General features: G+C 46.3%; 1 long non-coding RNA gene across 1 annotated transcript; it reads right to left on the reverse strand.

Moving 5' to 3' along the window:
- Window positions 1-3,488: 3,488 nt before the first annotated feature.
- Window positions 3,489-11,391, reverse strand: LOC148007278 (uncharacterized). The gene is made up of 3 exons (XR_015649853.1): window positions 11,332-11,391; window positions 7,458-7,583; window positions 3,489-3,621 (listed from the first exon to the last, which is right to left on the reverse strand). It is a non-coding gene; the product is annotated as an uncharacterized LOC148007278 (long non-coding RNA).
- Window positions 11,392-13,723: the final 2,332 nt, after the last annotated feature.

Consider the following 13,723-nt stretch of genomic DNA (forward strand, 5'->3'; position numbering starts at 1 on the left):
CATTTTTTGGGTGGTAGTGGTGATGGTCGTGTCCTGTCCGCACCCCATCAGTCCGCGTCCCTGTTCTGTCCGTTTCCCCCACCCCAGGTGCGCAAGACAGAGTTTCTCTGTGTAGCCCTGGCTGCCCTGGAACTCCCTGTATATCCAGGGTAGCATGGAAGTCTTAGACCTACCTGCCTCTGCCTCCCAAGTGCTGGGATTAAGGGCATGGGCCACCGTGTCCTGCTGTTTTTAATAATAATGTCCACCATGCAATGTTTTTTAAACATTGAAGTCCTATATTACATTGCATTATAAAAGCTAAAACTTCAATTTTGAAGCTATAGGAGCTTGATTCAGCAGTAGAATCAGAGTCCCTTCACAGAATCCCGGTGAGGAGTGAGGGTACAGCACCTGCCTAGAATCTTCTAGAGAGGGGCTGGGAAAAGTGACCTGGTGATAGAACACAGACTATTTTTGTCAGTGTTAGGTTGCTGTGAAGAGACACCATCACCAAGGCAATTCTTAAAATAGAGAGCTTTTATATGGGGACTTTTTAACCCTTTCACACCTTAGTCCATTATCATCATAGCAGGAAGTGTGGCAGCCAGCTATGAAGAGCCATTCAAATATTTGAACGTTGGGCTACTCTTATCTAAATCACCACACTCTACCCACTCCCTCATCCCCATAGGGTTATAGGTACAACATAATGCCCATGACCAGCAAAATTGCTTGGCAGGTAAAGGCACTTACCCAACCCAGCTCAAGGACTCGAGTTCAATCCTTGAAACACGAAGAGTGGGAGGAGAGAACTGACCCCTGTATATTTCCTTTGACCTCCACCAAAATTGTTGTAGCACACTGATGCACACACACACACATACACACACACACTTAATTAACTTATAAAAATAAACTAATGAAAGAATAAAAAATGCAGCTAAGAAGTCAGAAGTTTAAAAAAGCCCCAAATATCTCAAATTCCAGACCCTGCCCTCTACCTGTACTAGCTGACCATAAAGTTAGATTAAAATCTTAGAGAATAATCTTGAGAAACAGGAAGCTTCTCCCAGGAACTGATGGACCATAAAGTAAACAATCTTGAGAAACAGGAAGTTCCTCCTTGTGATTTTTCACTGGTATTCTCGACACTTTCCAATGACACCATCCCTGCCCCCTCGGGTTGTGGTTTCTCCCAGCCTTTCAGGGTCGAACTCCACTGCCCCTGTGTGGGATATGAGTCTCGACCCCAGTGCACTGGTTCCTATCAATAAACCTCATGTTTATTACAGCAAGGACGGTCTCACGTGAGTTCTTGGGGGGTCGCATCATCCCGAGACTTGAGTGAGGGTCTCCCCGCTCCGGGGGTCTTTCACTACAAGGGGTTAGAGCACTTGCCTAGCAAGCGCAAGGCCCTGGGTTCGGTCCCCAGCTCCGAAAAAAAGAAAAGAGAGAAAAAAAAAACACCTACAAATTATAAGAAGACAGCTTCTTTGTCTCTGTTTCACTGAAAATCCACTTCAGACCCCACCATGCCACAGCAACTATGTTATTATGACTCTTGCCCGAAGGACAGTTCAACTCAGTGTTACACTCTCATTCCCACTCTCTCCCAAATCATAACAAAAACATGACCATTCACCATGCATGGCTGCAGGAGCCCTGAGTCTCAGAATGAATCTGCTGTAAACTGTAGTTCAGGTTATCGGTGTGTGTATAGAACAGTGTGTCACAGAGAGAAGAATATAGACTCTAATCCACTGGTATACACCCATTCATTTCCTTAAAAACCAGATTTATTTTTACGTGTGTGTGTGTGTATGTGAGAGAGAAAGAGAGAGAGAGAGAGAGAGAGAGAGAGAGAGAGAGAGAGAGAGAGAGAGAGAGAGCGCACACAAGAGGGTGTCAAGTTCCCTGGGGCTGGAATTACAGGCTGTTTGTCAACTTGACGCTGAGAGGGAAGAGGAAGCCTCAACTACAAAGATGCCTCCATGAGACTGGTCTGTAGGGAACTTTATGAGGCCTTTTCTTTATTCATGATTGGTGTAGGAGAGCCCCACTCACTGTGAATGGTGCCATCCCCGAGGAAATGCTCCTAGGTTGTATAAAAAAGCAAGCTTAGCAGCCAGGCCTGTGGCCTTTGATCTCATCTCTCAGGAGGTGGAGGTAGGAAGATCTTGGTGAATTTGAGTCCTGCTTGGACTACAAGGTGAGTTCCAGGACAGCCATTGTGATCCCACATCAAAAAACAAAGAAGGAAGGAAGGAAGGAAGGCCGGCCTACCAAGCCATGGACAGCAAGCCTGTGGGGCAGTGTTCCCCCATGGTTCCTGCTTCAAGTGCTACTCTGGCTTCCCTCAGTGACTAACTGTGATTGGCATGTGCAATCCGAATATACCTTTCTTCCCCATGTTGATTTTTGCTCATTGTTTTGTCACAGTTACAGAAACCAATCTAGAACAAGGAGTTTTCTCCTGCTTTTGGAAATGTTTTCAGCGTAGCTGTGTTTTTGTTACATTGTTTTGGCTCCTGGTGGATCATACCCATGTACCCACCCAGGAGCTATCTTTGGTTTCATGAATGAAACACACACACACACACACACACACACACACACACACACACACACGTGTGCATTAGCTTATTTTTAAAATGCCTTGGCTACCTCGAAGGCTGGGTACCCCTAAATCTTCCCCTGCTTTCCCAGGCCCAATTGGGGAAGTGGCCTGTGGCCTCTTACCTGAAGTCTCACATGGCTGGTTGGTTTATTTCCTCCCATTCCTGTGCCCCATCCTTCTACATCAAGTCATGGGGATTCTTTCCATTCCTCAACTCACAGGGTCCCGCCCCAGGTTCAGCCATTGGCCATTGGCATCTTTTGGTTTTGAGTGATCAAAAACCAATTGAGAACAAGGACTTTTATCATTTGGACACACATATTCCTGATTGAATCAAAGCATTAGAACCAATCTCTAACACCTCACTTTTTCTGTCCAAATTAAAAAAAAAAAAAACTCTCAGACATAAATTGACTACAACCACAATTATGCAAATCATAGAATATGATATACATTAGCATCTAGTCCATCATATTTGTCAGTTAAAGTACTCTACCATCATTCCTAACTTAAAGAGTTTATGATCGACACCTGAACTGTGTCTTGATTTTAGCCTGTAACACCATCTGAAAACCATATTTTAACTCTATATCATATCTTTTAATGTTAAACAACTTAAGTTTGCTTATGGGACTATAATTAGTCTTCAACCCCATCAGAGATCCTAGAACAAATTAAATATTACCTGGGTATATAAGTAGTACCAAACATAGCTTCCTACTAGAAAAGCCCATTAAGGATTCCACTGCTTTCCAAATCCAAAGTCCCCAAATCCACATTCTTCCAAACAAAGCATGGTCAGGCCTACCACAGCAATACTCCAGTCCCTGGTACTAACTTCTCTGTCTTAGAGATTTACTGCTGTGAACAGACACCATGACCAAGGCAATTCTTATAAGGACAACATTTAATTGAGGCTGGCTGATAGGCTCAGAGGTTCAGACCATTATCATCAAGGCAGAAGCATGGCAGCATCCAGGGAGGCATGGTGCAGCTGAGAGTTCTACATCTTCATCTGGAGGCTGCTAGGAAAAGATTGACTCTCAGGCATCTAGGACAAGGGTTTCAAAGCTCATGGCCACAGTGACACACCTACTCCAACAAGGCCACATTTCTTAATAGTGCCACTTTCTGGGCCATGCATACACACACACACACACACACACACACACACACACACACACACACACACACACACACAAAAGAAGATGACTCTTTTTTTTTTTTTTTTTTTTTTTTTGCCGTGGAACCTTGAGAGCTGACAGGCCCCTCTGTTCATTTCCTGATAGCAAGAGGTCACCTTTTATGTCTCTCTTGAACCTCAAGTCCTTAGCCCAATCTTTGCCCTTTCCAGAGTGGTAACAATTCACTGGAAGCTTTTCATAGCAAGCGGAACCTGTTGTTCTCTTCTACAAATACCATATTCTCCAGAGTCAATGCATGTGTGTGTTGTGCTCCAAATCTTCTAGCTGTATAATTTCTTACAATTCACCACAATTAAGGCATCAGGCATTTTGACTCTGGAGACTTCTAGCTATGGCTCGCCCTTTGATATTGGCAAGATGCTCCTGAAAGCCAACACCAGTTGTCTCACTTAAGGGTGCATTGATCAGGGCTCCTCATGCTTTCAATGGTCTGGTTGCTCTCTTTCATTCAGTGTTTGCATTTTCAAATGCTAAGATCTCTATCACAGACTGTCTGATTTCAGCTGAACCCAAGCTCTGTAAGAAGTCAGTAAATGCTGACCCTGTTTAGTAAGGGGGGTGGATTTTCCCTGGTTCCTCAATCATAGCTCAAGCTTTGAAAGCTGCAAGACAGCATTGTTCAAGTATGACATCTTCAGATTGGATCTGTTATTGTCAGTTATCCATACTGCCCATCACCTTGCTTTTGGTCTTTACCAGCATTTATTCCCTCTGTTATATTATCTTGTCCTATTTTTGTGACACCGTCCCCCCACCAGGATAAACACTGTCATTGTTGACTAGCTTCTAGCACAGCTGACAGCAATCCCTTCCAGTCTTGGGGAATAACTATGCTGCATAGCCAGTTACTTAACAATTGCTTAATAAATGGAGAATGCAAGCCATACAATGCAATAGCCTCTTTAAAATGCTTTAGATCCAACTCATTGTGAACATAACCACCATCTTTGGCAGGCATATGCTGTACAAAGACCGGGGAGGCCCAAGGTGCCTATGTAGCCCCCAACCAAATCCTCTGGTGGTGCCCCTGGCTGAACCAGTTGTTCCTGTTCCACCTCCTGCTCTTCCGGGAACCTTGTCTCACAGAGGTGTTCTGGGCACCCAGCAGTGAAAGCGCAGGAAGCCGGTTGGAGTGGCAGTTTGCTTTCCAGCCTAGTTTGCTTCTCTCTTCTATCCTGTGGTAAATTCCTGGCCTCAGCCACCAAGCCTGAATGAACCCTGTTATTCTCTGCCAACTGGCTCTTTTGCTTTCTAAGCACTTTAACCGCTATCCGCAAAACTCTCTAAGTACATAGCCAACTCTGATATCCTTTCTAACACACTGGAATTGACTGAACCTTCTGAGTTTTCAGCTTTCTCCCCAACATTTTTCAAAATGGTATACATTAAGAATATGAAGCAAAACCAGAAAAAGCCCTCCAGGAGAAAGGGAGGAGACCACCCTGTGGCAATAGCTGCCATTTTGCCAACCTCCTTAAAGAATATCATCATTCCACCAAAATCTGCCAAGTCCTCTACTTCAGGTTCAGAGTGACTCACTGTGCCTAAGCCATGGTGGGTGCCACTTGCAGGCTTAGATTTTTCAGAACCTACTTTAGGGTTCTTAAATGCTTCAACCTCCCTTCTAGCCCACTGACCAGAGGTAGGGGAGAAAAATGGTTGATAGGAAAAGGGAGTTGTGAATCTGTTTAGAAGTAGTTCCTTAGAGTGTGTGGGAATCAACCTCTTTTGTCTCCAACTTGCTTTTTTGGTCATGGTCTTTTGTTGCAACAGTAGAAACCCTAACTAAGGCAGATAGTAGTAGCACATAGCTTTAATCCCATGGTGTCTGTTCACAGCAATGAATCCCTAAGGCAGAAGTTGGTACAAGGAGTGGGGTATTGCTGTGATAGGCCTGGCCATGCTTTTTTTTTTTTTTTTTTTTTTTTTTTTTTTTTTTTTTTGAGCAATGTGGATTTGGGGACTTTGGGATGCTTTAAGTTGGGCTTAATGGGTCATCCTAGTAGGAATATGGAAGACAGTGGACAGTGGTGCCATCCAAGTAGTTATGTGAACACTATTGGTGCCGAGGGCCAGATTCGAGAGGTTTCAGAGAAGAATGCTAGTGTGTGGCCTAGAGACTTGTGTGCTATTTTGGTGATGAATGTGGCTGTTCTTTGCACTTGTCCAGAGAGTCTACCTCAGGCTAAGGTGAAGAGATATGGATTAATTGTGCTAGCAAAGGAAGCCTCAAAATGGCCTGGTATAAATTCTGTTACATGGTTACTAAAGTTCACTCTCATGAAGAGTGTTTTGATGAAAAGGAGCAAACGACTAGAACTCATCGTATATCTAGAGATGACCTTGGGCTCCTGATGATCCCGCCCCATCTCCTCAATGCTGATACCACCATGCCCTGATGTTATGCTTGTGTCCTATTTGAGTATTGCTGGCAAGGTCTTTTATTGCTTTTGGGAAGTTCTCTCCCCACCCCACCTCCCCTTTCCACCATGAGTTTCTAACCATCCAAATATTAGCTTCCATGTTATCCTATGCTTGGATGCGTACTTTTGGATGTATTTTTCTGTTTTCCTTTTTTAAGAAAAATTACAGCAAGATGACATGTAGCCCAGGCTAGCCTCAAAGTTGCTCTGTCGTGAAGAAAAGCTCTGAATTCCTAATACTTCTGGTTCCACCTCTCAAGCACTAGGTAGTTTGGGTTATTTCCACTGACCTAATGTGAAGTTCTCTTATACATTCTCCAGCTATCTCACGTAGGAGGTTGGTCTGGTGTTGCTTGCATTCAAATGCTGAATTCTGTACTCCAAGATCTGGTTTCTCCAAGGTGAGCAGATAGATGCTCATGGATACCAGCCCTTGTGGTGTAAACCTTGCTCCATGGCTTAAAACTGTTGGTTAAATAAAACTGGTGACAGCCAGTTACTGGGGGGAATAGAGAGAGGTGGAGTTTGAGTTATGTGCTCTTTTGAGTGGGTGGTTTTTGGAGGTTCAAATACTCACGCCAAGCCCACCGTCTCTCGCTTCCTGCTGCCTGAAGATCTGAATGAACAAATCTTTGCTACCATGCTGACCTGGATGCTGCTGCGCTCCCCATGATAATAACAGACTAAACCTCAGGAACAGCAAACAAGTCCAGTTAAAGGCTTAAAGGCTTTCCTTTGTAAGAGTTGCTATGGTCACGGCATTGACTAACACTCTCTCTCTCTCTCTCTCTCTCTCTCTCTCTCTCTCTCTCACACACACACACACACACACACACACACACACTTTCTCACAAAGAAATGTTTCAAATGTTTTATTTTAAAGTACAACATCTATGTGTAAAATTCAGTTTTAAAGAATAAAGTGGAGGCTGGAGAGATGGTTTAGTGACTCAGAGCATTGGCTGCTCTTTCAGAGGACCCACGGTTAGTTTGCAGCACCCACATGGTAGGTCACAACCATCTGCTATTCCAGATCCAGGCGATCTAGTGCCCTCTTCTGGCCTCTGTGGGCATCACGAGTGAGTGTGGCACAGACACACATGCAGACAAACACTCAAATAGACATGAAATACAAACTAAGTAAACCTGAAAGGAAAGCAGTGGAGAGCAACACACACACACGGGATGTGAACTTCTGACATCGCCAAGGACACAGGGCCGCATCCTCACCCACTGCCAGGAGGTTCCTGAGGTTCTTCAGCCCACATCGTGGTACAGCTTCCTCTGGGCAGCGTCCAGCAGCCCCATCTCCTCCTTACTGAAGACCACGGCCACATCCCTGAACGTCACTGCCTCCTGTGACAGCAAACACATGACACCACAGTTTCACACCCAGTGCCACTAGGACCCAAGCATCTGTTCACACAGCGTCTATTGTCCTAGTTATGGCTTCTATTGCTGGGACAAATCACCATGGCCAAAAGGGCAAGTTGGGGAGAAAAGGGTTTATTAGGCTCACACTTCCATATTCCTGTTTATTATTGAATGAAGTCAGAATGGTTACTGAAACAGGGCTGGGCCCTGGAGGGAAGAGCTGATGCAGAGATCACGGGGAGGTGCTACTCACTGGCTTGCTCATCATGGGTTGCTCAGCCTGCTTTCTTATAGAACCCAGGACCATCAGCCCAGGGATGGCCCCACCTGCAGTGGGCTGGGCTCTCCCACACTGACCACTAATTGAGACAAGGCCTTACAGCTGGATCCTAAGGAGGCATTTCCTCAACTGAGGCTCCTGCTTCCCTTCCGACTCTAGTTGGTGTCAACTTGACACACATCACCAGCCAGCACACCTATTCACCTGTCCATGGCTACAGGGGTGGGGTAAGGGGCAAAGAGAGAAAACTGTGCAAGGAACTTGATGTCATTTCCACAGCTGGGTCAGTAGGTCCATCGCTGTTAAATGGGAAGTCACGGATTTCAGAGTTAGAGGGCGCCAACCTGTCAGGATAAGGTGCTGACTAGGCTGACAGCTCTTGGTGCTATAAGAGAGGAGACTGAGCAAGCCATGGAGAACAAGCCAGTAAGCAGCACCCTCGATGCCTCTGTATCAGCTCCTGCCTCCAGGGGTTTCTTCTCTGCTTGAGTTCCTGCCCTGGCTTCCTTCAATGGTTCCCAACTTGGCTTTTTGGTCATGGTGTTTTGTTGAATAAATAGTAACCCTAACTAGGGCGGGCCATGGTGTCACACAGGAAGGAGGATGTCCGAGTTCCAGGCCAGCCTGATGCAGGGGATGAAACCCTACCTAAGACACAGGCTTCAGGAACCTTCAGGAACCAGACATCCAGCTCTCATTCTGTGCCCTCAGGGACACACCTCTGCCAACAGCAGCAGTGTTCAGGGTCATGGGTTCCGGCACAGGCTCTGCAAACCTTAAGCACCCCAGTTCACACTTCAAGGGTCTGCCCTGATGAGCTTGGGCAATTTCTCCGTGCCTCGGTTTCCCCGTGTGTATAACAGTATCTCCATCCCAATATCCCTGGAGGGACTAAATGAGACCACAGAGGGACCCAGGACACAGTAGGACATTCATTAAGCAGCCAATACATGTCCAATAAAACTATCATCAATGTCTGCATTGTGCAATCATGGCCACACAGTGTTCCATAAAGGTTACATTGTGTTGTTATATAATGTATTATTTATTATATATTATATATGTTAAATGTTCCACTCATATACACACTATATATATATAAAATGTTAAGTGTTCCATCCACATATGCATAACTTTAAGACAAAACATTCAATTAAGTGAAAGATTAAAAAACTATTTTTAATCACTTACCAAAGTACCCAATAATTTTTTTAAAGTGTCCATTTTAGGCCAGAATACAGAGAATCAGGAATACTTGCTGCCTATCAACTAACTGGGAATAAAGCACTGTTATTAGCAAAACAAGCATCTACTCCCCAGCTGGTCCTGGGTGGCTGGAGGCTTGGCTGATCACCATGTAAACACACCCTTTGCCTTAGCAGTCATGTTTCAGTTCTCAAATCAGGACTCCTGGTGCTCAGTGCTGTCTAATACATGCGCTGAGTTTCCAGGCTGCTGGCGTGTCCGTATCAGAGCACCCGGATCATTCATTCCCAGCTTGTCTGTACACGTGTCTGTGAGTCTGTCCTTTCTTCATTCCTTCATCACCAGAGTTGGGTCAACCACGGAAGCTGTGCAGTTGGTGGCAGCCAGACGCTCCCTGGTTGTTCAGGAAATGACTGCTCAGGATGCCCAATGCAGGAAATGAGGGTGATCAGTGATCTGTGTGCATGTGTGCACACATGTATGCCTACATGTGAGTGTACATATATACATAGGGTATACATGTAAGTAGAGGCTACAGCCCAACCTGGTGTCCTTCCTTAGTTGCTGTCTAGGTTATTTTGTTTGTTTCGGGAACAGGGTCTTTTAGTGGCCTGGAACTTGCCAAATACGCTAGGGCAGCTGCAGAGCACTGGCCCAGCACGCAGGGATCCCCTTTCCAATCCTAGCCCTGTGGGGAACGGGGAAGCAGCTACCCGTAACTGCTCGTAACTTGGTCATCGTTCTCTTCTCTTTGAGACAAGGCAGGGCTCAGGGAAGCAAGCTGGGGGAGGAAGGGATTCGTGAGCACATTGCTAAGACAGTCGGTCCACATGGCTTCCTCAGCTTCTCCATCAGCCCCAAGTGCTGTGTGGCTGAGCAGGCTTTCCTACCTACTTCCTGCTGATCGCTAGTGTAAGGCTCCGGGGTACCGGACCATGGGTGCCTCACCTCACTCACAGCAAAGGGTTAGGAAAGCCACATTCTCTATCTCTGAGAGCTTCGGGGGTGCTGGGTGCCCCCACCTTCACAATGCTGCCTGTGGTGATGGGTTTCCCAGAAAAACAAATGTTTAAGAATCCCCTAACTCTACAATGAACTCTGTCACCACTCTTAGAAGGGCCTGTTAATTTGATGGCTACCTTACACATACTTATTTCTGTATAGGAGTGAAATCTCGCTTCCCCGCCCTCTGTCTCTACCCCTAAAAATTTTATATTCTAGTAAAGATTGCTCATTTGAAAAAGCCTCCAAAAAGTCTCTATTCCCACGTGCATGAAATAAGGACCTGAACACTTTCTTAAAAAGGGAGTTTTTGGCCATGCGATATGGCTCAACGAGTACAAGTAACTGCCGCAGAGCCTGACCACCTGAGTTCGAATCTCTGGACCCCACATGGTAGAGGAGTGACTCTACTCCCACCGTTTATAAGCTGTGGCATGTCCCACTCTTTAAATAAATAAACAAGTAAATAAATGCAAAAAAATAAAAACCAGAGTTGTATAGCACTCAAGGCTTCAGAACACTGGCCATCTGTCATCACAACTCCTCTGCCAGACTCCTATAGGAAGCTAGAGTCTCCCAGGGGCTCCACAAGCAGCTGAGATGGGTCCAGAAATCTCAGGCAGCGTGGTGTCAAGCAGTGCCCAACATAAGAGGACTTGTGGCGACCGCAGCCACCACTGCCACCTGCTCTCCCCGGACTGCAGACTCTGTCCCCAAAGGACACGCAGAGAAGGGCTGCAGGACTCTCCACATCTTCTCTCACGGGTACCCAGCAAGGACGCCTTGCCCTAGGGAGCCAAAGCGACCTCGACGGTCATAGGCGCTAGAACTACATTTCCCAGAATGCATCAGCAGAAATTCCTGGCTCTGGAGCACCTCCAGGACATCATTCCTTTGAAAGATTACACTGGTTAAACTAGATTGAGGTCAGTGGAAATTGCTTTCTGGGAGCTCGCATTCCTTTCCAGTTTATTCATTTCTGAAATGCCATGAACGACAACTATGAATACTTTTTTCTTTTTCTTTCTTTCCTTCTTTTGTTTTTTTCCTAGACGGTTTCTCTGTGTAGCCCTGGCTATCCTGAACTCCCTCTATAGACCAGCTACCCTCAACTCATAGATCTGTCTGCCTCTGCCTCCCAAGTGCTGGAATTGAAGGAGTGGGCCACCACAACAGGCTGTGGATATTTTTTAAAAACATTGAAGTCCCATATTCTATTGTACTATAAAAGCTAAAACTTACCTCACAACTATAGGCGCTCAATTCCACAGCAGTCAGAGCCCCTGCATAAAATCCTTCTGTGAGGGGTGGGGGTGTGGCTTAGTGGTAAGAGCCCTGCCTAGAATCCCCTAGTGAGGGGCTGGGGGTGTGGCTTAGTGGTAAGAGCCCCTGCCTGGAGGAGTGACCTAGTCAAACAGACTGAGTCAACATTCTGTTGCTGTAAAGAGTCACCACCTAGGCATCTCTCTCTGCCTCCCTCCCTATTTACCCCTCCCTCCTTTGCCTTCCCTAACCCCCCTCCCCGCCAACCCTCCCCCATCCTCTACCCCCGCCCCCCTACCCCCACCCCCGGCTCTTGACCAAGCCAGCTCAGTCAACAGGTTCTCCCCAGCAAGAGCAAGGATTAAAAAGAAAAAAGACAATTAGATGGCACTGTAGCATGACCCCAGCCGGTTCTGAGGCTGAGGCAAGTTTAATTTTTTCCAGTCCACTTTTATATCACTCTGGGTACAGGCAAAGAATATGGTCAGTCCTTAATGCACAAACAAAGTGGGCAAGGAACAAGCAAAGCACAAACAAAGTAGTCAAGGAACAAGCAGGGCAAAAATCAAGGCAATAAACAAAGTCCGTGGTCACCATGTCTAGGGGTTTCTCAGGATGCTCCAGACACAAGGGATACAATACATTCCTCAGTTGTATTTGCTTTGCACCTGCTTCATTGTCCCAGCCTGATATCAAATTCCTGCCAAATTACTAGAAGTGGCCCCAAAAGCTCTCCATACCCTTTCAATAATTTGTTATTTTTTTTATTCACTTTACATCCCAATCACAGCACCCTCCCTTGTCTGGTCCTACCCTTACCAATGCCTCTCCCCACTGCCCCCTTTTGTACTACCCCACTCTGAGATGTCTAATCCTGGCAGAACTAGGCACATCCTCTCCCAGTGCAACCCAACCAGACAGTCCAGGTAGAGGGAAGGTAATCCAATGTCAGGGAGCAGAGTCAGAGACAGCCCTGTTACAAGACCCACATGAAGACCAAACTGCACATTGACTACAAATGTGTAGGGGTCTAGATCCAACTCCTGCATGCTCCCTGGTTGGTGGCCCAGGCTCTGTGAGTCCCCATGGACCCAGGTAAATTGACTCTGTGGGTTTTCTTGTGGTGTCGCTGACCCCAGAGCTTGCTAACATCTGTCCCCAACTCTTCCATAAGACCCCCAGGGCTTTTTGCCTAATGTTTACCTATGGGTCTCTGCATCTTCCTCCTTCCTCTGCTGGATGAAGCCTCTCAGGAGACAGTTATGCTAGGTTCCTGTCTGTAAGCATAGCAGAGCATCATTAACAGTATCAGGGGTTGGCTCTCTGACATAGGATGGTGTGATGGTTTGCATATGCTTGGTCCAGGAGTGGCACTATTAGAAGGTGTGGCTCTGTTGGAGGAAGTGTGTCACTGTGGGGGTGGGCTTGGAGATCCTCCTCCTAGGGATGCTCATTCTGTTCCTGACTTCCTTCAGGTGAAGATGTAGAACTCAGCTCCTCCTGTGTAGGATGATGTCATAGGTGAGGCAGGCACAAGATAGAAGGAGGCCTGTCATTGGATGAGAAGGAAGGATGGGCGGGAGAGAAGCTTGAAGGAAGAGGAGGAGACTGGAACAGAAAGGGAGAGACGGGGAGAGGGTGAGAAGCCATGGCAGGTGACGTTAAGATTCTGCTCTGTGTATTTACAGGTTGTTATTAATGTTCCTAAGAGATGGACGGTACCGGGCTTTGTATGTTTAAGTGGGCAATTATATCTTACCATTTCAGTCAAAGGTTATTGTGTTGTGTGTTCTTTTATGTGACAGTTTGAGTGTAGGAAAGTGTGTGGTGGCAGGAGACACTGGGCTGCCGCGGGGTTGGGATGTGTTTCTGCCAAGATATCTAGCAGATATCTTGGGGCACTGCGGTGCTGGACCTAGTGGGGTAAAAGACAACCGTACTTTTTTTTATTTTTATATTTTTACGACAACACTCCTGCACCAGGCCTGCCTGGATGCCGTGTTGATGCCATGCTCCCTGCTATGATGATAATGGACTGAACCTCTGAACCTGTAAGCCAGCTCCAATTAAATGTTGTTCTTTATAAAACTACATTGATCATGGTGTCTGTTCACAGCAGTAAGACCCTAGCTAAGACAGATGGGTCTCAGGCTGGGGCAGCCACTGGCTATCTGTTCCCCCAGTCTCTGCTCCATTTTTGTCCCTGCACGTCTTGTAGGCAAAACAAATTTTGGGTTGAAGGTTTTGTGGGTGGGTGGACGTCTGCCTCTCTCCTCTGGAAGTCCTGCCTGTCTACAGGAGGTGTCTGATTCAGTCTCTAATCCCACTCTCTCAGGTAGGGTCACCCCTAGACTCTCCATATTGTTGCCGA

The sequence above is a fragment of the Rattus norvegicus genome, chromosome 1 (genome assembly GCF_021556685.1).
Source record: "Rattus norvegicus strain SHRSP/BbbUtx chromosome 1, alternate assembly SHRSP_T2T, whole genome shotgun sequence".
NCBI classification, from domain to species: domain Eukaryota; kingdom Metazoa; phylum Chordata; class Mammalia; order Rodentia; family Muridae; genus Rattus; species Rattus norvegicus.